Consider the following 16,978-nt stretch of genomic DNA (forward strand, 5'->3'; position numbering starts at 1 on the left):
TTCCCATTATGTTTCCCCGGAACATTCTCAAACAAAGCCCCTTGAAATGGTAGAAGGAATCGCTGCTCACCTTCTGAGAATTGGTTTTGAAAATGAAGTGTTCCTGACGTGCTCTAGTTTTAAATGTTTGTTTCCTGCCTAATGGCTCCATTAGGAAAGTTGTGGAAACTTAAACAGAACTGTAGGAGAAAGTATTTCCCTTCAGATTCTTCTGAGGGACTATATTATCCTACAGGGCTCTGAGATTCCTGTAGGCATGTGAGAACGCCTCTCCTCCGACAGGCGTTCCCGCTCATATGTTATACTGTAGTTGTGTGTGTGTGTGTGTGTGTGTGTGTGTGTGTGTGTGTGTGTGTGTGTGTGTACATACATATATACATATATGGATACTCGGGTCAGGAATACCTGCATGTGTTTTCCCAACTTTAGGGAAATTTAAGTGCTCACCTCTGGAAACCCATAAGCTCGGCTACAGAGAATGCTCCCATCACTACATCACCTAAGTAGACATTTTAACGGAGTCCACAAAGACGTTGGTTTCCATGGCAACCACAACGCTCCAGTTTGTGTTCAGTAACTAGGAACCTTCCGCCCAATCCTCCCTTCTTTTCTCTCCAAGCAGAACTCATTGACCCTTGCTATCTGTCACCTGAGAAAGCCACCCACTAGGGAAACTGCCACCAGCTTGAAAGCAGAGCTTCACTCAAGCTCAGAACAAAACAATCCTGGAGGCACATCCACGCTGTACTCACCAGACTATTAAAACCTCAGGGAAATAACTGGATTATTGATGACCATTGTCCTTATGGTCCTAGATGAACGCTTTAACCAGTAATTACCTATGCATATAGGCTCTCCCAGCAAAAAATTAAAGCCTGGATATCTTGTGAAGAAACAAAACCAGAACACAAAAAGGACCCCCGTGATGCTGGGAGTCGAACCCAGGTCCACTAGAACGCAAGGCAGTCGCTCTACCGCTGAGCTACATCATCAAGGGTAACAGACCTTCCATCACACTCCATATAAACCTAGGGAGACTGAAGCAACATGGCTACAGCTACAGGGAGCTGCAACACTTTCACAACATGCCGGGATCTGCATCTCTTCACTGCCTGCAATTAATAATTTCAAATCAAGTGCTGCTATGGGATTTCTTTTATGAAAAAAGAAAATATACTCAACAAAAACAAAGTAATAGTATTAAGAACAAGAATCTTTTTTAAAAACAAATTAGAAAAACGTTTATTGAAAAATGACAACAGGTACAAAAAGGTTAGGCCAATGCAAGGAACGCTCTCCGGCTTCAAACCTGCTCACTTCAAACTTACCAATTACCTTAAAAATCCACCCCCTCACTCTATCCCCCACTGACACGAAGAAATGAGTTTTGGGCCTTTCCCTGTGTCTGGTTACTCCTCATAGTTATATAATGGCTTAGTCATGGTTTTGTGAAGTCTTTATTTTTCTGGACTCAGGGTATACTGGCTCGCCTAAGGGTCTCTTGCCTTCTTTCCTCTGACTGCCTCCCTATGTGTGGTCCTTTGTGGTCCATACTGGGTGTAAGTCACAGGACCTTGTATGTTCTACAGAAATGTTCTAAAACTGAGCTACATTTCCAGCCTCCCTGTGTAACTTTAACACCAGAGAGAACAGGATTCCCCCTCCCGGTCACCGACATACTTTATGACTCTTTTATGTACCTTATCTATGTCTCATTTTATACATAAAAAGGTAATGTTCATTCCCTTGAGTGTGAAATGGTTCCTCAGTGAGAATGTATGTGTTCTACATACAGCCCTTATCGGTGTATAAACTTGTATGCAAGCATTTATTTGACCTAACACTAAGTGTTAGAGTTCGTAACTTTTAACATCTACACCTGATCGGTTAAGTAGAGATATTAATATGAGTATTCCTATCAACACAAATATTTATTTAATGTTTTGATATCTAGGCAAGCTTCAAATTTAACTCAGGTTTACAGTACAGCTGAACAGTACCTGTGTTTTATTTTCTGTATAAAATAAAACTCAAACTTTTAAAAATAAAAGAAATCATAAGTTCTTCAAAACATGGCAGACCCACAATGAATTGTCAGTATCATGTCAAATTAATAATAATGAGTGACTGCAGGGTATGTCCGATCTGGCATAGGTTGGGAAGATGGCATTGAGAGTTTGCGTAGAGTGAGGCTGCGGCTGTGGTCATGAATGGGTGCCTCCAGTGGGCTTCGATTACTGACATGTCTGAGACTCAGTCTCTGGGGCTCCCTGACAAGGGTTGAAGTTATTTCTTCAGCAAGCAAATGTGAGTTTGGAAAAGAACCGAGGAAGGATGAACCTTGAAGATCAAACACAGGGTCAAGGGGGGAAACATAGAAGAAAGTGTCTTGATCCTGTCCCTGAAACAGACTTTTCTCCTACACAGTATCCTCCCTTATTTCTCTCAAAGCAGAAGTCATTCTTCCTTGACATCGTTCACCCAAGAAAGCATACCCACTAGGAAACTGCCAGCAGCATGAAGGCAGAAGCTGTGAGGAAACATAATCCCAGAGCGATGACCACGCTGTACCCCCCAGACTAAGAGGTCTCCATGGGAACGTCTTCAAGGTTAGAGTGGAATATTGTTGTCACGGTTATAGATGAGCACTTTGACCATACGCCCCAGACTACGGAGGTCTTTACCGACACATCTTCTAGATCCTGTCTAGAAACTGATCCTGAAGAGAAAAAAACAAAAAGCTTGGCGAGGCCGGGAATCGAACCCGGAACAACATACATGCAAAGTATGCGCTCTACCAGTGAGCTACAACTCAAAGCCCCCTGGAGACCCTCTTTCCAGCCTATATGAATTCACAACGACACAAGCTACTTTTATACTGCCTGAAGATATTTATATCACACATTGGTATATCATGATCGGCAATTTTTATGTCATCACCTGTATGAGAAAAGAATCAATTTCCAATTCAAACAAAACAAGAACAAGAACCACAACAAATTTTGTGCTCTGCAAAACATGGCAGACCTACGTCACTTGAAAATATTGTGCTAAATTCATTAAAATGTGCTTCTGAAGGATTAGGAACATCAGGCAATATTGAAGCAGGGGTTGGGTAGATGGCATTCTGAGGTTGGGTACAGCGAGTCTACGGTTGCCTTTAGTCTTCTGGGCCTCCCTTCTATGGGGCCTACCAGGAGCTCTCTCAGACCCAGGCTCTGCAGCTGCCCAAATCCGGGTATAAATTTTATCTTAGGCAACATTGTAGATTTAGAAATGTTCTGAGGGAGGAAGAACCTTGAAGATCAAATGCTGGTTCAAGTAAAGAAGCATACAAGAGATGTAACTTGATCCAGCCTCTGATGGAAACAGTTTTTTTTAATCCTTATGTCTACCTTATATCAACTCGACAGAAGGCTTTAATACCACTATAGATGTCACAGGCTGTGTATTTGAATCAGCTATATTTAGCAATTCGAATCACCGAAGTTCACAGTACAGAGTAATGCTGATGACATAAAAGTTAATGGTTGGACAGCATACGCCCACAAAAGAAAGTAGACATCAGAAAGGAGATCCACAAGTGGTGTAATAGCCTAGGTGGTGGTCAGAAGCGGGTGACAGGCATCCTAATCACTACATCTCTCTCATTCTGCTTATGAACACCCTGCATTCCCTGCATCTGACCATGCACATATTCTGTACACACAACCTAGCCTCAGAAGTCTTTGGTCTCCAAGTTTCTGTCCACAATTTCTCCTTATTCCTCACGGCACAAATATGTCTGTTTTGTGCAGCTTCTCATCCAGCATCGAGAACATTCTGGGTCAAGAACAAGTTGTACCCATGTTCATGTCTTCCGTTGTTATTTTCAATTTTGTCAGTTATGTGTGTAAAGTTGCTACATTAAAATAAGGACCTTCCCTTGGTGCTTCGGGAGCAGTCATGGCAATTCTTGCTGCGTTCTGCACCACGATTCCAGACCGGAGGCTCCTTATCATCTTCCTCCGCGTTTTTGCCTTCATGGCAGGCAATGCCTTAAAAGTAATCATTGTCTTGGAACCAGCAGTGATATTCCTGAAGCGGATAATTTTTTATAGGTTATATTTCTTTATTTACATTTCAAGTTTTTCCCCTTGCCCGGTTTTCTGTCCTTAAGCACCCAACCCCTCCCTCCTCCACCTCCCCCTCCCTTTTCCCCATAAGGGTGTTTCTGTCCCATCCAGCCAGCTTACCACTCCTCCGACGTTCCTCCGCACTGGGAGTCCAACCTTCGCAGGACCAAGGGCTTCCCCTTCCTCTGGTGACCCAACAAGTCTATTCTCTGCTACATATGCATTTGGATTCTTGGGTCAGTCTGTGTATAGACTTTGGGTAGTGGTTTAGTCCCTGGTAGCTCTGGTTGGTTTGCGTTGTTGTTCTTATGGGGTTGCACGACCCTTTAGCTCTTTCAATCCTTTCTCTAATTCCTCCCATGGGGATCCCTCTTCTCAGTTCAATGGTTTTCTGCTAGCATTCACCTCTGTATTTGACATGTTCTGGTTGTGTCTCTCAAGAGACATCTCTCTCCAGTTCCTGTCGGCCTGCACTTCTTTGGTTCATCCATCTTAACTAGTTTTGGTGGCTGTATATATATGGGCCACATGTGCGGCAGGGTGTGAATGGCCATTCCTTCAATCTCTGCTATAAACTTTGCCTCCACCTCCCCTCCTATGAATATTTTTGTTCCCCCTTTTAAGAAGGAGTGAATCATCTGCACTTTGCTCATACTTTTTCTTGAGCTTCATGTGGTGTGTGGATTGTATTTTGGGTAATTTGAGTTTTGGGCTAAAATCCACTTATCAGCGACTTCATACCATGTGTGCTTTTCTGTGATTGGATTACCTCACTCAGGATGATACTGTCTAGTTCCATCATTTGCCTATGCATTTCATGAAGTCATTGTTTTTGATAGCTGAGTAGTACTCCATTGTGTAGATGTAACACATTTTCTGTATCCATTCCACTGTTGAAGGGCATCTGGGTTCTTTCCAGCTTCTGGCTTTTATAAATGAGGCTGCTATGAACATAGTGGAGCATGTGTCTTTGTTGTATGTTGAGGCATCTTTTGGGTATATGCCCAGGAGAGGTATAGCTGGGTCCTCAGGTACTTTAATGTCCAATCTTCTGAGGAACCTCCAGACTGATTTCCAGAGTGGTTGTACCAGTTTGCAATCCCACCAACAATGGAGGAATGTTCCTTTTTCTCCACATTCTTGCCAGCATCTGCTGTTAACTGAGTTTTTGATCTTAGCTATTCTGACTGATTCGAGGTGGATCTCAGGGTTATTTTGATTTGCATTTCCCTGATGACTAAGGAGTTTGAGCATTTCTTTAGGTGCTTCTCAGCCATTCGATAGTTCTCACCTGAGAATTCTTTGTTTAGCCCTGTACCCCATTTTTAAATATGGTTAATTGGCTCTTTAGAGTGTAATGTCTTCAGTTCTTTGTATGTTTTGCATATTAGCCCTCTATCGGATGTACGTTTGGTAAAGATCTTTTCACAATCTTTTGGTTGCCATTTTGTCCTACTGTCCTTCTGTAAGCCTTTGCCTTACAGAAGCTTTGCAGTTTTATGAGATCCCTTTTGTCCACTTGTGATCTTAGAACATAAGCCATTGGTGTTTTGTTCAGGAAATTTGCTTCTATGAAGATCTGATAGAATTCTGCACTGAACCCATCTGGTCCTGGGGTCTCTTTGGTTGGGAGACTTTTAGTAACTTCTTCTATTTCTTTAAGTGTTATGGAAATGTTTATGTGGTTTATCTAATCTGGATTTAACTTTGGAACCTGGTATCTGTCTAGAGAATTGTCCATTTCCTCCAGATTTTCTAGTTTTGTCGAGTATAAGCTTTTGCAGTAGCATCTGATGATTTTTTTTAATTTTCTCAGATTTAGTTTTAAGTCTTTCTTTTAATTTCTTATTTTGGTAATTTGGATACTCTCTCTGTGCCCTCTGGTTAGTTGTGCTAACGATTGTTCTATCTTTTTCTTTTTGTTTCTAGTTGGTTGATTTCAGCCCTGAGTTTGATTATTTCTTGCCCTCTACTACTCTTGGGTGTATTTGCTTTTTTTTTGTTCTAGAGCTTTTAGGTGTGCTGTAAAACCGCTAGTGTATACTCTCCCGTTTCTTTCTGGAGGCACTCAGAGCCATGAACTTTCCTCTTACCACTACTTTCATTGTGTCCCATATATTTTGGCATGTTGTACCTTCATTTTAATTAAAGTTTAAAACTTGAATTGCTTTTTTTCTTTCTCAATCAAGTTATCATTGAGTAGAGGGTTGCTCAACTTCAATATGTATGTGGTCTTTCTGTCCTTTTTTGTTATTGAAGACCAGCCTTAGTTGTGTTGGTCTGAAAACATTCATGGAATACTTTCAATCTTATTCTTTTTGTTGTGGCCTGTATTGTGACTGATTCTATGGTCACTTTTGGAGGAGGTTTCTTGAGGTGCTGACAAAAAGGGTTATTCTTATGTTTTAGGATGGAATGTTCTATAGAATTTCTTTTCTGGTCCATCTTTGCAGGTCTATAGGTTTCATATATGTTTATGCACATCTCTTGCTTTAGGCTATGGAAGTTTTTGGCTATAAATTTGTTGAAGATATTTCCTGGCCTGTTAAGTTGGGAATCTTCACTCTCTTCTATACCTATTATCCTTAGGTTTGATCTTTTCATTGTATCCTGGATTTCCTGAATGTCTTGGGCTAGGAACTTTTTCCATTTTACATTTTCTTTGATGATTGTGTCAATGTTTTTTATGGTATCTTCTGCCCCTGAGATTCTCTCTTTTATCTCTTTTATTCTGTTGGTGATACTTGTGTCTATGACTCTGAATCTCTTCCCTAGGTTTTCTATCTCCAGTGTTGTCTCACTTTGTGCTTTCTTTATTGTTTCTATTTCAATTTTTAAATCTTGCGTGGTTTTCCTCCAGTCCTTCACCTGCTTGGTTGTGTTTTCCTGTAATTCTTTAAGGGATTTTTGTGTTTTCACTTTAAGGGCTTTTACTTGTTTACTTGTGTTGTTCTGTATTTCTTTAAGGAGTTATTTATGTTCTTCTTAATGTCCTCCATCATCATCATAATATGTGATTTTAAATACAAATCTTGCTTTTGCTGTGTGTTGGAATATCCAGTATTTGCTGTGGTGGGAGAACTGGGTTCTGATGATGCTAAGTAGTCTTGGTTTCTGTAGCTTAGTTAAATCACTTATTGCTATGATATTTTTAGTGCTATAATTGTGTTGCTGCTTCTTCAGTGATGATCTGATGTTTGGTACATTGCTTATTTATTCTCCATACAGATTTGTATCAGTATCACTCAGAATACCCATGTTTCCCTACAGTGTTCTCCTCTCAAATTGCCATTCTACATTTTGATGCTAAGTCCATACAGGTATTGGCCAGGTTTGACCCCTTCCTCTGGAGAATTCCATCATTCTGAACAATGCATTCTGGGTCTGTGTATGGAAAGCAACTAATGACGCCCACCTCAAAGGACCACATTGAGGGCTTGAAGAGGCAGAATCCAAAAGATTGTGCTGTGTGTGTCTAGAATGGCAAACTCCCCTTGCCCATCTCATGTTGTCATTGTGATGTCTCTGGCATGGATGTAATGGCATGAGTACACACAGGACTAAGGGCCTCTCCTCCCATTGCTGCCAGAGAAAGCAATCCTGTGCTCCACATAAGGTTGGAGCCATGGGTCTTCTTTGCACCTCTTTATTATTCTCTTTTCTGATGACTACTTCCCTTTTGTGGCCAGAATTTCTCCAAACAGTTAGCTTTTATATCATCAACATAACTCTGTATCCTGGACTGCAGTGATTCAAACTGCCAAATAGCAGCTGATGCAAATACAGAGCCTGTGAAGTCGTTAGTGAAAAAAATGCCTTCAGTAGAGTTGTTAATAGGTAAGAGGAAGGGTAAAATTCTGTTTCCTTCAGAGGCAGGATCGAGACACTTCTCTTCCATGTTTCTCCCCTTGACCCTGTGTTTGATCTTCAAGGTTCATCCTTCCTCGGTGCTTTTCCAAATCCACATTTACTTGCTCAAGAAATAACTTCAAACCTTGTCAGAGAGCCCCGGAGTCCGAGTCTCAGACATGTCAGTAACCGAAGTCCACTGGAGGCAGCCATTCACGACCACAGCCCCAGCCTCATTCTACCCAACCTCTCAACGCCATCTTCCCAACCTATGCCAGACCGGACATACCCTGCAGTCACTCATTATTATTAATTTGACATGCTACTGACAATTCATTGTGGGTCTGCCATGTTTTGAAGAGCTTAAGATTGCTTTTTTCCCCCCAAATTTTGAGTTTTATATTACACGGAACATAAAACACAGGTACTCCTCAAATGTACTATAAATCTGAGTTAAATTTTAAGCAAGCCTGGATATCAAAATATTACATAAAATATTTGTGTTGATAGGAATAGTTGTATTAATATCTCTACTTATTCGATGAAGTATAGATTTTAAGTTACCGACTATAGCACCTAGTGTTAGGTCACATAAAGTGCTTGCATACAAGTTTATACACCGATAAAGTGCTGTGTAAAACACATACATTCTCAATGAGGAAACGTTTCACACCCGAGGGAATGAGCATTGCCTTTTTATGTATAAAATGAGACATAGATATAGTACATACAAGAGACATAAAGTATGTCGGTGACCGTGAGGGGGAATTCTGTTCTCTCTCGTGTTTAAGTTACACCGGGAGGTTGGAAATGTAGTTCAGTTTTAGAACATTTGTGTAGAACATACAATGCCCTGTGACTGACACCCAGTATGACCCACAGAGAATCACACAGAGGGAGGCAGTCAGAGCAAAAGTAGGCAAGAGATTCTTAAGTGAGCCAGTATATCCTGAGTCCAGAAAAATAAAGACTTCACAAAACCAGTACTAAGTCACTATATAACTATGGGGAGCAACCAGAAACAGGCATAGACCCAAAACTCAGTTCTTCCAGTCAGAGGGGGACAAGTAGGAAGGGTTATTTTTTTAGGCTCCCACATGATTTTGAAGTGAGCAGGTCTGAAGCTGGAGATCGTTCCTTGCATTGGCCTAACCTTTTTGTATCTGTTGTCATTTTTCTATAAATAATTTTCATAGTTGGTAAAAAAAGGCTTCTGATTATATAATACCATTACTTTCTTGTTTTTGAGAATAGATTCCTTTCTCATAAAAGAAATACCATAAAACTCCCGTAACAACAGTAAATGGGAAGTTACCAATGGTCCATTAAGAGTTGATGCAGATCCTGGCCTGCTCTAAGAATAGTGCAGCACACTGTAGCAATGCTGCTCCAGTCTCGCTATGTTGATATTGGATGTTATTGAATCACGTGTAGGCTTGTTGATGTAGCTTAATGGTAGAGCAGCTACCTTTCGTGGGAGTGGTCCTGGGTTCGACTCCCAGCATCTCAAGTCTCCTTTTTCTGTCTTCAGTTTCTTCGTGACATATCCCAGGATTTAACTTTGTTAGGAGGGTTATATGCTACATATGTATAATTACTGCTTAAAGCACTCATCTAGGACCATGACTACCAGGTGCATCTATAATCGAGACGATATCACCATGGAGTTTGCCATAGTCTGGTGAGTACAGCGTGGATGTACCTCCAGGAGTAATTTGTGCACAGCTTGCGTGAAGCTCTGGTTTCATGCTGCTGGCAGTTTCCCTAGTGGGTGTACTTTCTCGTGTGACAAGGGCGAATGAGTTATGCTTGGAGAGAAAGGAAGGGAAGATTGGGTGGATCATTCCTAGTTACTATGCAGAGATCAGGAGCATTGTAGTTGTCATGGAGACTTAGGGTCTTTGTGGACTTTGGAGTGGACAGGTCTGAAGTGGGCAGGCCTTGCATTGGTCTAACCTTTTTGTACCTGTGCGCATTTTTCTATAAACATTTTTCACAGTTTCCAAAGAAAATAATTCTTTGTTCTTAATATTACTTTCTTTTTCTTGAGAATCTTTTCTTTTCTCGTAAAAGAAATAGCATAAAAATCCCGTAACAGCCCTTAATTTGAAATTATTAATTGTAGGCAGTGAACAGACGCAGATCCTGACAGGCTGTAAGAATGCTGCAGTTCACTGTAGCTGTAGCCGTGTTACGTCAGTCTTCCTTGCTTTATATGGGTCATTATGGAGAAACTCAGAACTTTGGTTATGTAGCTGGATGGTAAAGCAACTGCTTTGCATGTCAGTGGTCCTGTGTTCGATTCCCAGCATCCCTACTTTCGTTTTGTGATTTGGTTTTATTTGCCAAGATATCACAGGATTTAACTATATGCTACGAGGTTCTTATTGGTTACATTGCGCATCTTTGACCATAACCCCAATGTTCATCTATAATACAGACATTTCAATGTGCCCTCCATAGTCTGCTGAATGCAGCATGGCTGTGCCTTCAGGATTGTTTTTTTCACACCTTGGGTGAAGCTCTGCGTTCATGCTGGTGGCAGTTTCCCTGGTGGGTGTGCTTCCTCGGGTGATACATGACTTGGGTGAATGGGTTTTGCTTTGAGAGAAAGGAATGGAGGATTGGGTGGGACATTCCTATTTATTGAATAGGAGAGGAGCATTTGCGGTTGCCATGGAAACCAACGTCTTTGTGGACTCCCTTTTCCATGGCGACCTAGGTGATGCAGTGATAGGAGCATTATCTGTAGCCAAGCTTCTGGGTTTCCAGAGGCGAGCACTTGATTCTCCTTGACGGTCGGAAGATAGATGCATGGATCCCAGACCAACGGTGGCTAACTTCCACTATGTACTATGTACTAAGTACTAAGTACTATGTACTAAGTACTATGGCTTTATGGCACAACAGGGTATGCTTCGTTGGTGTGTTAATATCACAGTTTGAATGCAGTAAGACATGAATTCAAAGGAGAGAAACTACAAAGGACCAAAAAGTGTATTACTGGTTGAATAAAGCACATCTTGAAGTGGTAAAAAAAAAAAAAGAGAGAATCGATGTGTGTTCAGAAAATTAGCTGGAAAGGTTGGTGCTCTGAGATTGATCGAATATTGCTAATACATTAGCACGTTATTTTGTAGAGTTTTATTCATCTGTGTCACAATTTTGTCAGTGTGCTGTTTAGACATACACTGAGGACATTAAAAACACTGCGGCAGCCAATGCTGAGACTATATCAGGCAGCAAGGGTCAGATGCACCATCATAGTGGTCTCCTTTGTTTCACTCACAGCTGTCTCAAGTCTTTTGTTTCACTTAGAGCCATCTCCTTTCTTGGGGTCCTTAGTCCTTATTTTATGCCTGATTTTCACTTGCGGCTGTCTAGTTCTTTCAAATGAGGTCATGACAATATAGGATATACCTTATTCCAAAGAGAGTTCCAATAAGATGCGTCTCCAAAATAAAAACTTATCAAATCCCTGAATCCTCCCTGCTGGTTCCAAGACAATGATTTCTTTTAAGGCATTGCCTACCATGAAGGCAAAAACGCAGAGGAAGATGATAAGGAGCCTCCGGTCTGGAATCGTGGTGCAGAACGCAGCAAGAATTGCCATGACTGCTCCCGAAGCACCAAGGGAAGGTCCTTATTTTAATGTAGCAACTTTACACACATAACTGACAAAATTGAAAATAACAACGGAAGACATGAACATGGGTACAACTTGTTCTTGACCCAGAATGTTCTCGATGCTGGATGAGAAGCTGCACAAAACAGACATATTTGTGCCGTGAGGAATAAGGAGAAATTGTGGACAGAAACTTGGAGACCAAAGGACTTCTGAGGCTGGGTTGTGTGTACAGAATATGTGCATGGTCAGATGCAGGGAATGCAGGGTGTCCATAAGCAGAATGAGAGAGATGTGGTGATTAGGATGCCTGTCACCCGCTTCTGGCCACCACCTAGGCTATTACACCACTTGTGGATCTCCTTTCTGATGTCTACTTTGTTTTGTGGTCGTATGCTTTCCACCCATTAACTTTTATGTCATCAACATTACTCTGTACCCTGGATTTCGGTGATTCAAATAGCTAAATATAGCTGATTCAAATGCACAGCCTGTGACCTCTATAGTGGAATTAAAGCCTTCTGTCGAGTTGATATAAGCTAGACCTAATGATTAAAAAAAAACCTGTTTCCTGTTTCCTTCAGAGGCTGGATCAAGGTACTTCTCTTGTATGCTTCTTCACTTGTCCCTGCGTTTGATCTTCAAGGTTCTTCCTTCCTCAGAACATTTGTAAATGTACAATGTTGCCTAAGATAAAATTTATACCCGGATTTGGGCAGGCGCAGAGCCTGGGTCTGAGAGAGTTCCTGGTAGGCTCCATAGAAGGGAGGCCCAGAAGACTAAAGGCAACCGTAGACTCGCTGTACCCAAACTCAGAATGCCATCTACCCAATCCCTGCTTCAATATTGCCTGATGTTCCTAATCCTTCAGAAGCACATTCTAATGAATTTAGCACAATAGTCTCAAGTGATGTAGGTCTGCCATGTTTTGCAGAGCACAAAATTTGTTGTGGTTCTTGTTCTTGTTTTGTTTGCATTGGAAATCGATTCTTTTCCCATAGAAGTGATGAAATAAAAATTGTCGATAATGATATGCAAATATGTGATATAAATATCTTCAGGCACTATAACACGTAGCTTGAGTCTCTGTCAGTTCATATAGGCTGGAAAGAGGTCAGAATGGAGGCTTTGAGTTGTAGCTCAGTGGTAGAGCGCATACCTTGCACGTATGTTGTCCCGGGTTCGATTCCCGGCCTCTCCAAGCTTTTTGCTATTTTCTCTTCAGGATCAGTTTCTAGACAGGATCTAGAAGACGTATCGGTAAAGACCTCCGTAGTCTGGGCCGTATGGTCAAAGTGCTCATCTATAACCGTGACAACAATATTCCACTCTAACCTTGAAGACGTTCCCATGGAGACCTCTTAGTCTGGGGAATACAGAGTGGTCATCGCTCTGGGATTATGTTTCCTCACAGCTTCTGCCTTCCTGCTGCTGGCAGTTTCCTAGTGGGTATGCTTTCTCGGGTGAACGACGTCAAGGAAGAATGACTTCTGCTTTGAGAGAAATAAGGGAGGATACTGTGTAGGAGAAAAGTCTGTTTCAGGGACAGGATCAGGACACTTTCTTCTATGTTTCTCCCCTTGACCCTGTGTTTGATCTTCAAGGTTCATCCTTCCTCGGTGCTTTTCCAAACTCACATTTGCTTGCTGAAGAAATAACTTCAACCCGTGTCAGGGAGCCACAGAGTCTGAGTCTCAGACATGTCAGTAACCGAAGCCCACTGGAGGCACCCATTCATGACCACATTCCTAGCCTCACTCTACCCAAACTCTCAATGCCATCTTCCCAACTTATGCCCGATTGACATACCCTGCAGTCACTCATTATTATTAATTTGACATGATACTGACAATTCATTGTGGGTCTGCCATGTTTTGAAGAATTATGATTTCTTTTATTTTTAAAAGGTTGAGTTTTATTTTATGCAGAAAATAGAACACAGGTACTGTTCAGCTGTACTGTAAATCTGAGTTAAATTTGAAGCTTGCCTAGATATCAAAACATTACTGAAATATTTGTGTTGAAAGGCATAATCATATTAATATCTCTACTTATCCGATCATGTGTAGATTTTAAATGTTACCAACTCTAACACCTAGTATTAGGTCAAATAAAGTGCTTGCATACAAGTTTATACACCGATAAAGGGTTGTGTGTAGAACACATACATTCTCAATGAGGAACCATTTCACATCGAGGGAATGAACATTGCCTTTTTATGTGTAAATTGAGACATAGATAAGGTACATAAAAGAGTCATACGTATGTCGTTGACCAGGAGGGGGAATCGTGTTCTCTCTGGTGTAAAAGTTACACAGGGAAGCTGGAAATGTAGCTCAGTTTTAGAATATTTGTGTAGAACATACAAGGTCCTGTGACTGACACGCAGTATGGACCACAAAGGATCACACAGAGGGAGGCAGTCAGAGCAAAAGTAGGCAAGAGATCCTTAAGCGAGCCAGTATACCCTGAGTCCAGAAAAATAAAGACTTCACAAAGCCAGTACTAAGCCATTATATAACTATGGGGAATAACCAGAAACAGGGAAAGGCCCAAAACTCATTTCTTCGTGTCAGTGGGGGATAGAGTGAGGGGGTGGATTTTTATAGTAATTGGTAAGTTTGAAGTGAGCAGGTCTGAAGCTGGAGAGCGTTCCTTGCATTGGACTAACCTTTTTGTACCTGTTGTCATTTTTCTATAAACGTTTTTCTAATTTGTTTTAAAAAACAAGACTTCTTGTTCTTAATACTATTACTTTGTTTTTGTTGAGTATATTTTCTTTTTTCATAAAAGAAATCCCATAGCAGCACTTGATTTGAAATTATTAATTGCAGGCAGTGAAGAGATGCAGATCCCGGCATGTTGTAAAAGTGTTGCAACTCCCTGTAGCTGTAGCCATGTTGCTTCAGTCTCCTAGGTTTATATGGAGTGTGATGGAAGGTCTGTTACCCCTGAGGATGTAGCTCAGTGGTAGAGCGACTGCCTTGCGTTCTAGTGGGCCTGGGTTCGACTCCCAGCATCTCGGGGGTCCTTTTTGTGTTCTGGTTTTGTTTCTTCACAAGATATCCAGGCTTTAATTTTTTGCTGGGAGAGCCTATATGCATAGGTAATTACTGGTTAAAGCGTTCATCTAGGACCATAAGGACAATGGTCATCAATAATCCAGTTATTTCCCTGAGGTTTTAATAGTCTGGTGAGTACAGCGTGGATGTGCCTCCAGGATTGTTTTGTTCTGAGCTTGAGTGAAGCTCTGCTTTCAAGCTGGTGGAAGTTTCCCTAGTGGGTGGCTTTCTCAGGTGACAGATAGCAAGGGTCAATGAGTTCTGCTTGGAGAGAAAAGAAGGGAGGATTGGGCGGAAGGTTCCTAGTTACTGAACAGAGAACTGGAGCGTGTGGTTGCCATGGAAACCAACGTCTTTGTGGACTCCGTTAAAATGTCTACTTAGGTGATGTAGTGATAGGAGCATTCTCTGTAGCCAAGCTTATGTGTTCCTAGAGGTGAGCACTTGAATTTCTCTGAGGGAGGGAAGACAGATGCAACTATTCCTGACCCGAGTATCTATGTATGTATATATGTATGTACACACACACAAACACACACACACACACACACACACACACACAACTACAGTACAACATATGAGCGGGAACGTCTGTCAGAGGAGAGGCGTTCTCACATGCCTACAGGAATCTCAGAGCCCTGTAGGATAATATAGTCCCTCAGAAGAATCTGAAGGGAAATACTTTCTCCTACAGTTCTGTTTACGTTTCCACAACTTTCCTAATGGAGCCATTAGGCAGGAAACAAACATTTAAAACTAGAGCACGTCAGGAACACTTCATTTTCAAAACCAATTCTCAGAAGGTGAGCCGCGATTCCTTCTGCCATTTCAAGAGGCTTTGTTTGAGAAAGTTCCGGGGAAACATAATGGGAAACTTTGTTCTTTACTGGCCACATACATTCATCAATAAGTGTAATTTAAGTCTTAAAGAAAGAGCTAGAGTTATCAGTTACAGTAACATAGGACACTAAGGACATTAGCAAACCAGCCATGTGTGGATATCAGAGAACAATCCTTGGGAGATGATTCTCTCCTTTCTCCAGAGCAACAAATCCTTTACCAGCCAAACCACGATGACACTCCAGTAAGTCCTACTCTCAGATGTGCTGATTGTACTTTCCATTATGTTTCCTGAGCATCTGCTGTCCGAGGAAACAGGCACCACAGCAGAGGTCTTAACCCCCAAACTTAGGACACTGCGACGAGACGAGCGTACATGTGTAGCAGTCTGGTCTATACAGTGTCTGGAGCCATTTGCCACCTCTCTGAAGCAGAGGGAACAAAAGAGGGATAAAGTCTGCCTGGCAGGCAGAGACAAGGCATGTCAGGGTCTCCTGGACTGCTGAGACATGGAAAGATAAGGGGAGGTGCACTTGAGGCTCAAGGCTAGGGGCTACCATTAAAGAAATCAGCCGCCCATGTATTTGTGAGAATGTGTCTGGACTCGGTGTGTTCCTTTGATATTTGTGTCTTTTGCTTCTTTGAGATGGTTGGTGTCGTGTACTCCACACTTGCAGGACCTCACTATATAACCAACGAAGATATTGAAGTCCTGACTCTCCTCCATCTGATTCCCAATGCTGGGATTTGGTGCTTATCCCAGCATGCTTAGGTACTTGTTTATCTTGACAATATAGCACACTCTCTCACTTCTGTAGGTACACAATGTGTTTTCACATCAAGTACCATTGTTTCTACATTTCCTTCATTATATAATGTCATAACTCCCCCCTGATTTTTACTTAAACTTAGGCATACGTGCTTGTATTTAAGTGTTCATGATATTATTTGTATGTCTTTAAATAAGGTATATGTCTCGTAAAGGATTAGTTTTATATTCTATTTCAATAGGTAATAAGATTGTCTTGTTTCTAATAAGGTATATCTATTTATATTATTTACATATATGTATATGTTTGCTTAACATGTCAATGCCAGAGGACAACTTGCAGGAGTGTTCCTCTGCTTAGGTCATGTGGGTCCTGGGGATCCATTGTAGGCCATGAGTGCAGTGCCAGGCACCATTGTACGAGTTACCACACATACATTTTAATATGATCCATATATATGGTCACTTGGGTTCAGTTCTGTCCCTGTGTTTGTAAGTTCGTATTTCATGCCCATAGTTGCAGAAAATCTTCTACTGGGCTGTGAATATCACTGTACTAATTTTTGAGTCTTGAGAATGAACTAGGGTCTAACTCTTGCAAATCCTATGCTCTGACACTGAGAAATTTCCCCCAGACACAGGAAATCTACTTTATTGGCCGTTTGTTTTGAAGTAGTATATAGTGCAGCACTCATCTTTTGCAGTTGGTTTTTTAATT

General features: G+C 41.4%; 1 non-coding gene and 2 pseudogenes across 1 annotated transcript; 2 read left to right on the top strand and 1 right to left on the bottom strand.

Moving 5' to 3' along the window:
* The first annotated feature begins 2,592 nt into the window (after positions 1–2,592).
* On the top strand, positions 2,593–10,760 carry LOC134484203 (presenilin-associated rhomboid-like protein, mitochondrial; annotated as a pseudogene).
* A 514-nt stretch (positions 10,761–11,274) lies between these two features.
* On the bottom strand, positions 11,275–11,835 carry LOC134484071 (presenilin-associated rhomboid-like protein, mitochondrial; annotated as a pseudogene).
* Positions 11,836–12,721: 886 nt separating this feature from the next.
* On the top strand, positions 12,722–12,790 carry LOC134484232 (transfer RNA alanine (anticodon UGC)). The gene has a single exon. It is a non-coding gene; the product is annotated as a tRNA-Ala (tRNA).
* Positions 12,791–16,978: the final 4,188 nt, after the last annotated feature.

The sequence above is a fragment of the Rattus norvegicus genome, chromosome X (genome assembly GCF_021556685.1).
Source record: "Rattus norvegicus strain SHRSP/BbbUtx chromosome X, alternate assembly SHRSP_T2T, whole genome shotgun sequence".
NCBI classification, from domain to species: Eukaryota; Metazoa; Chordata; class Mammalia; order Rodentia; family Muridae; genus Rattus; species Rattus norvegicus.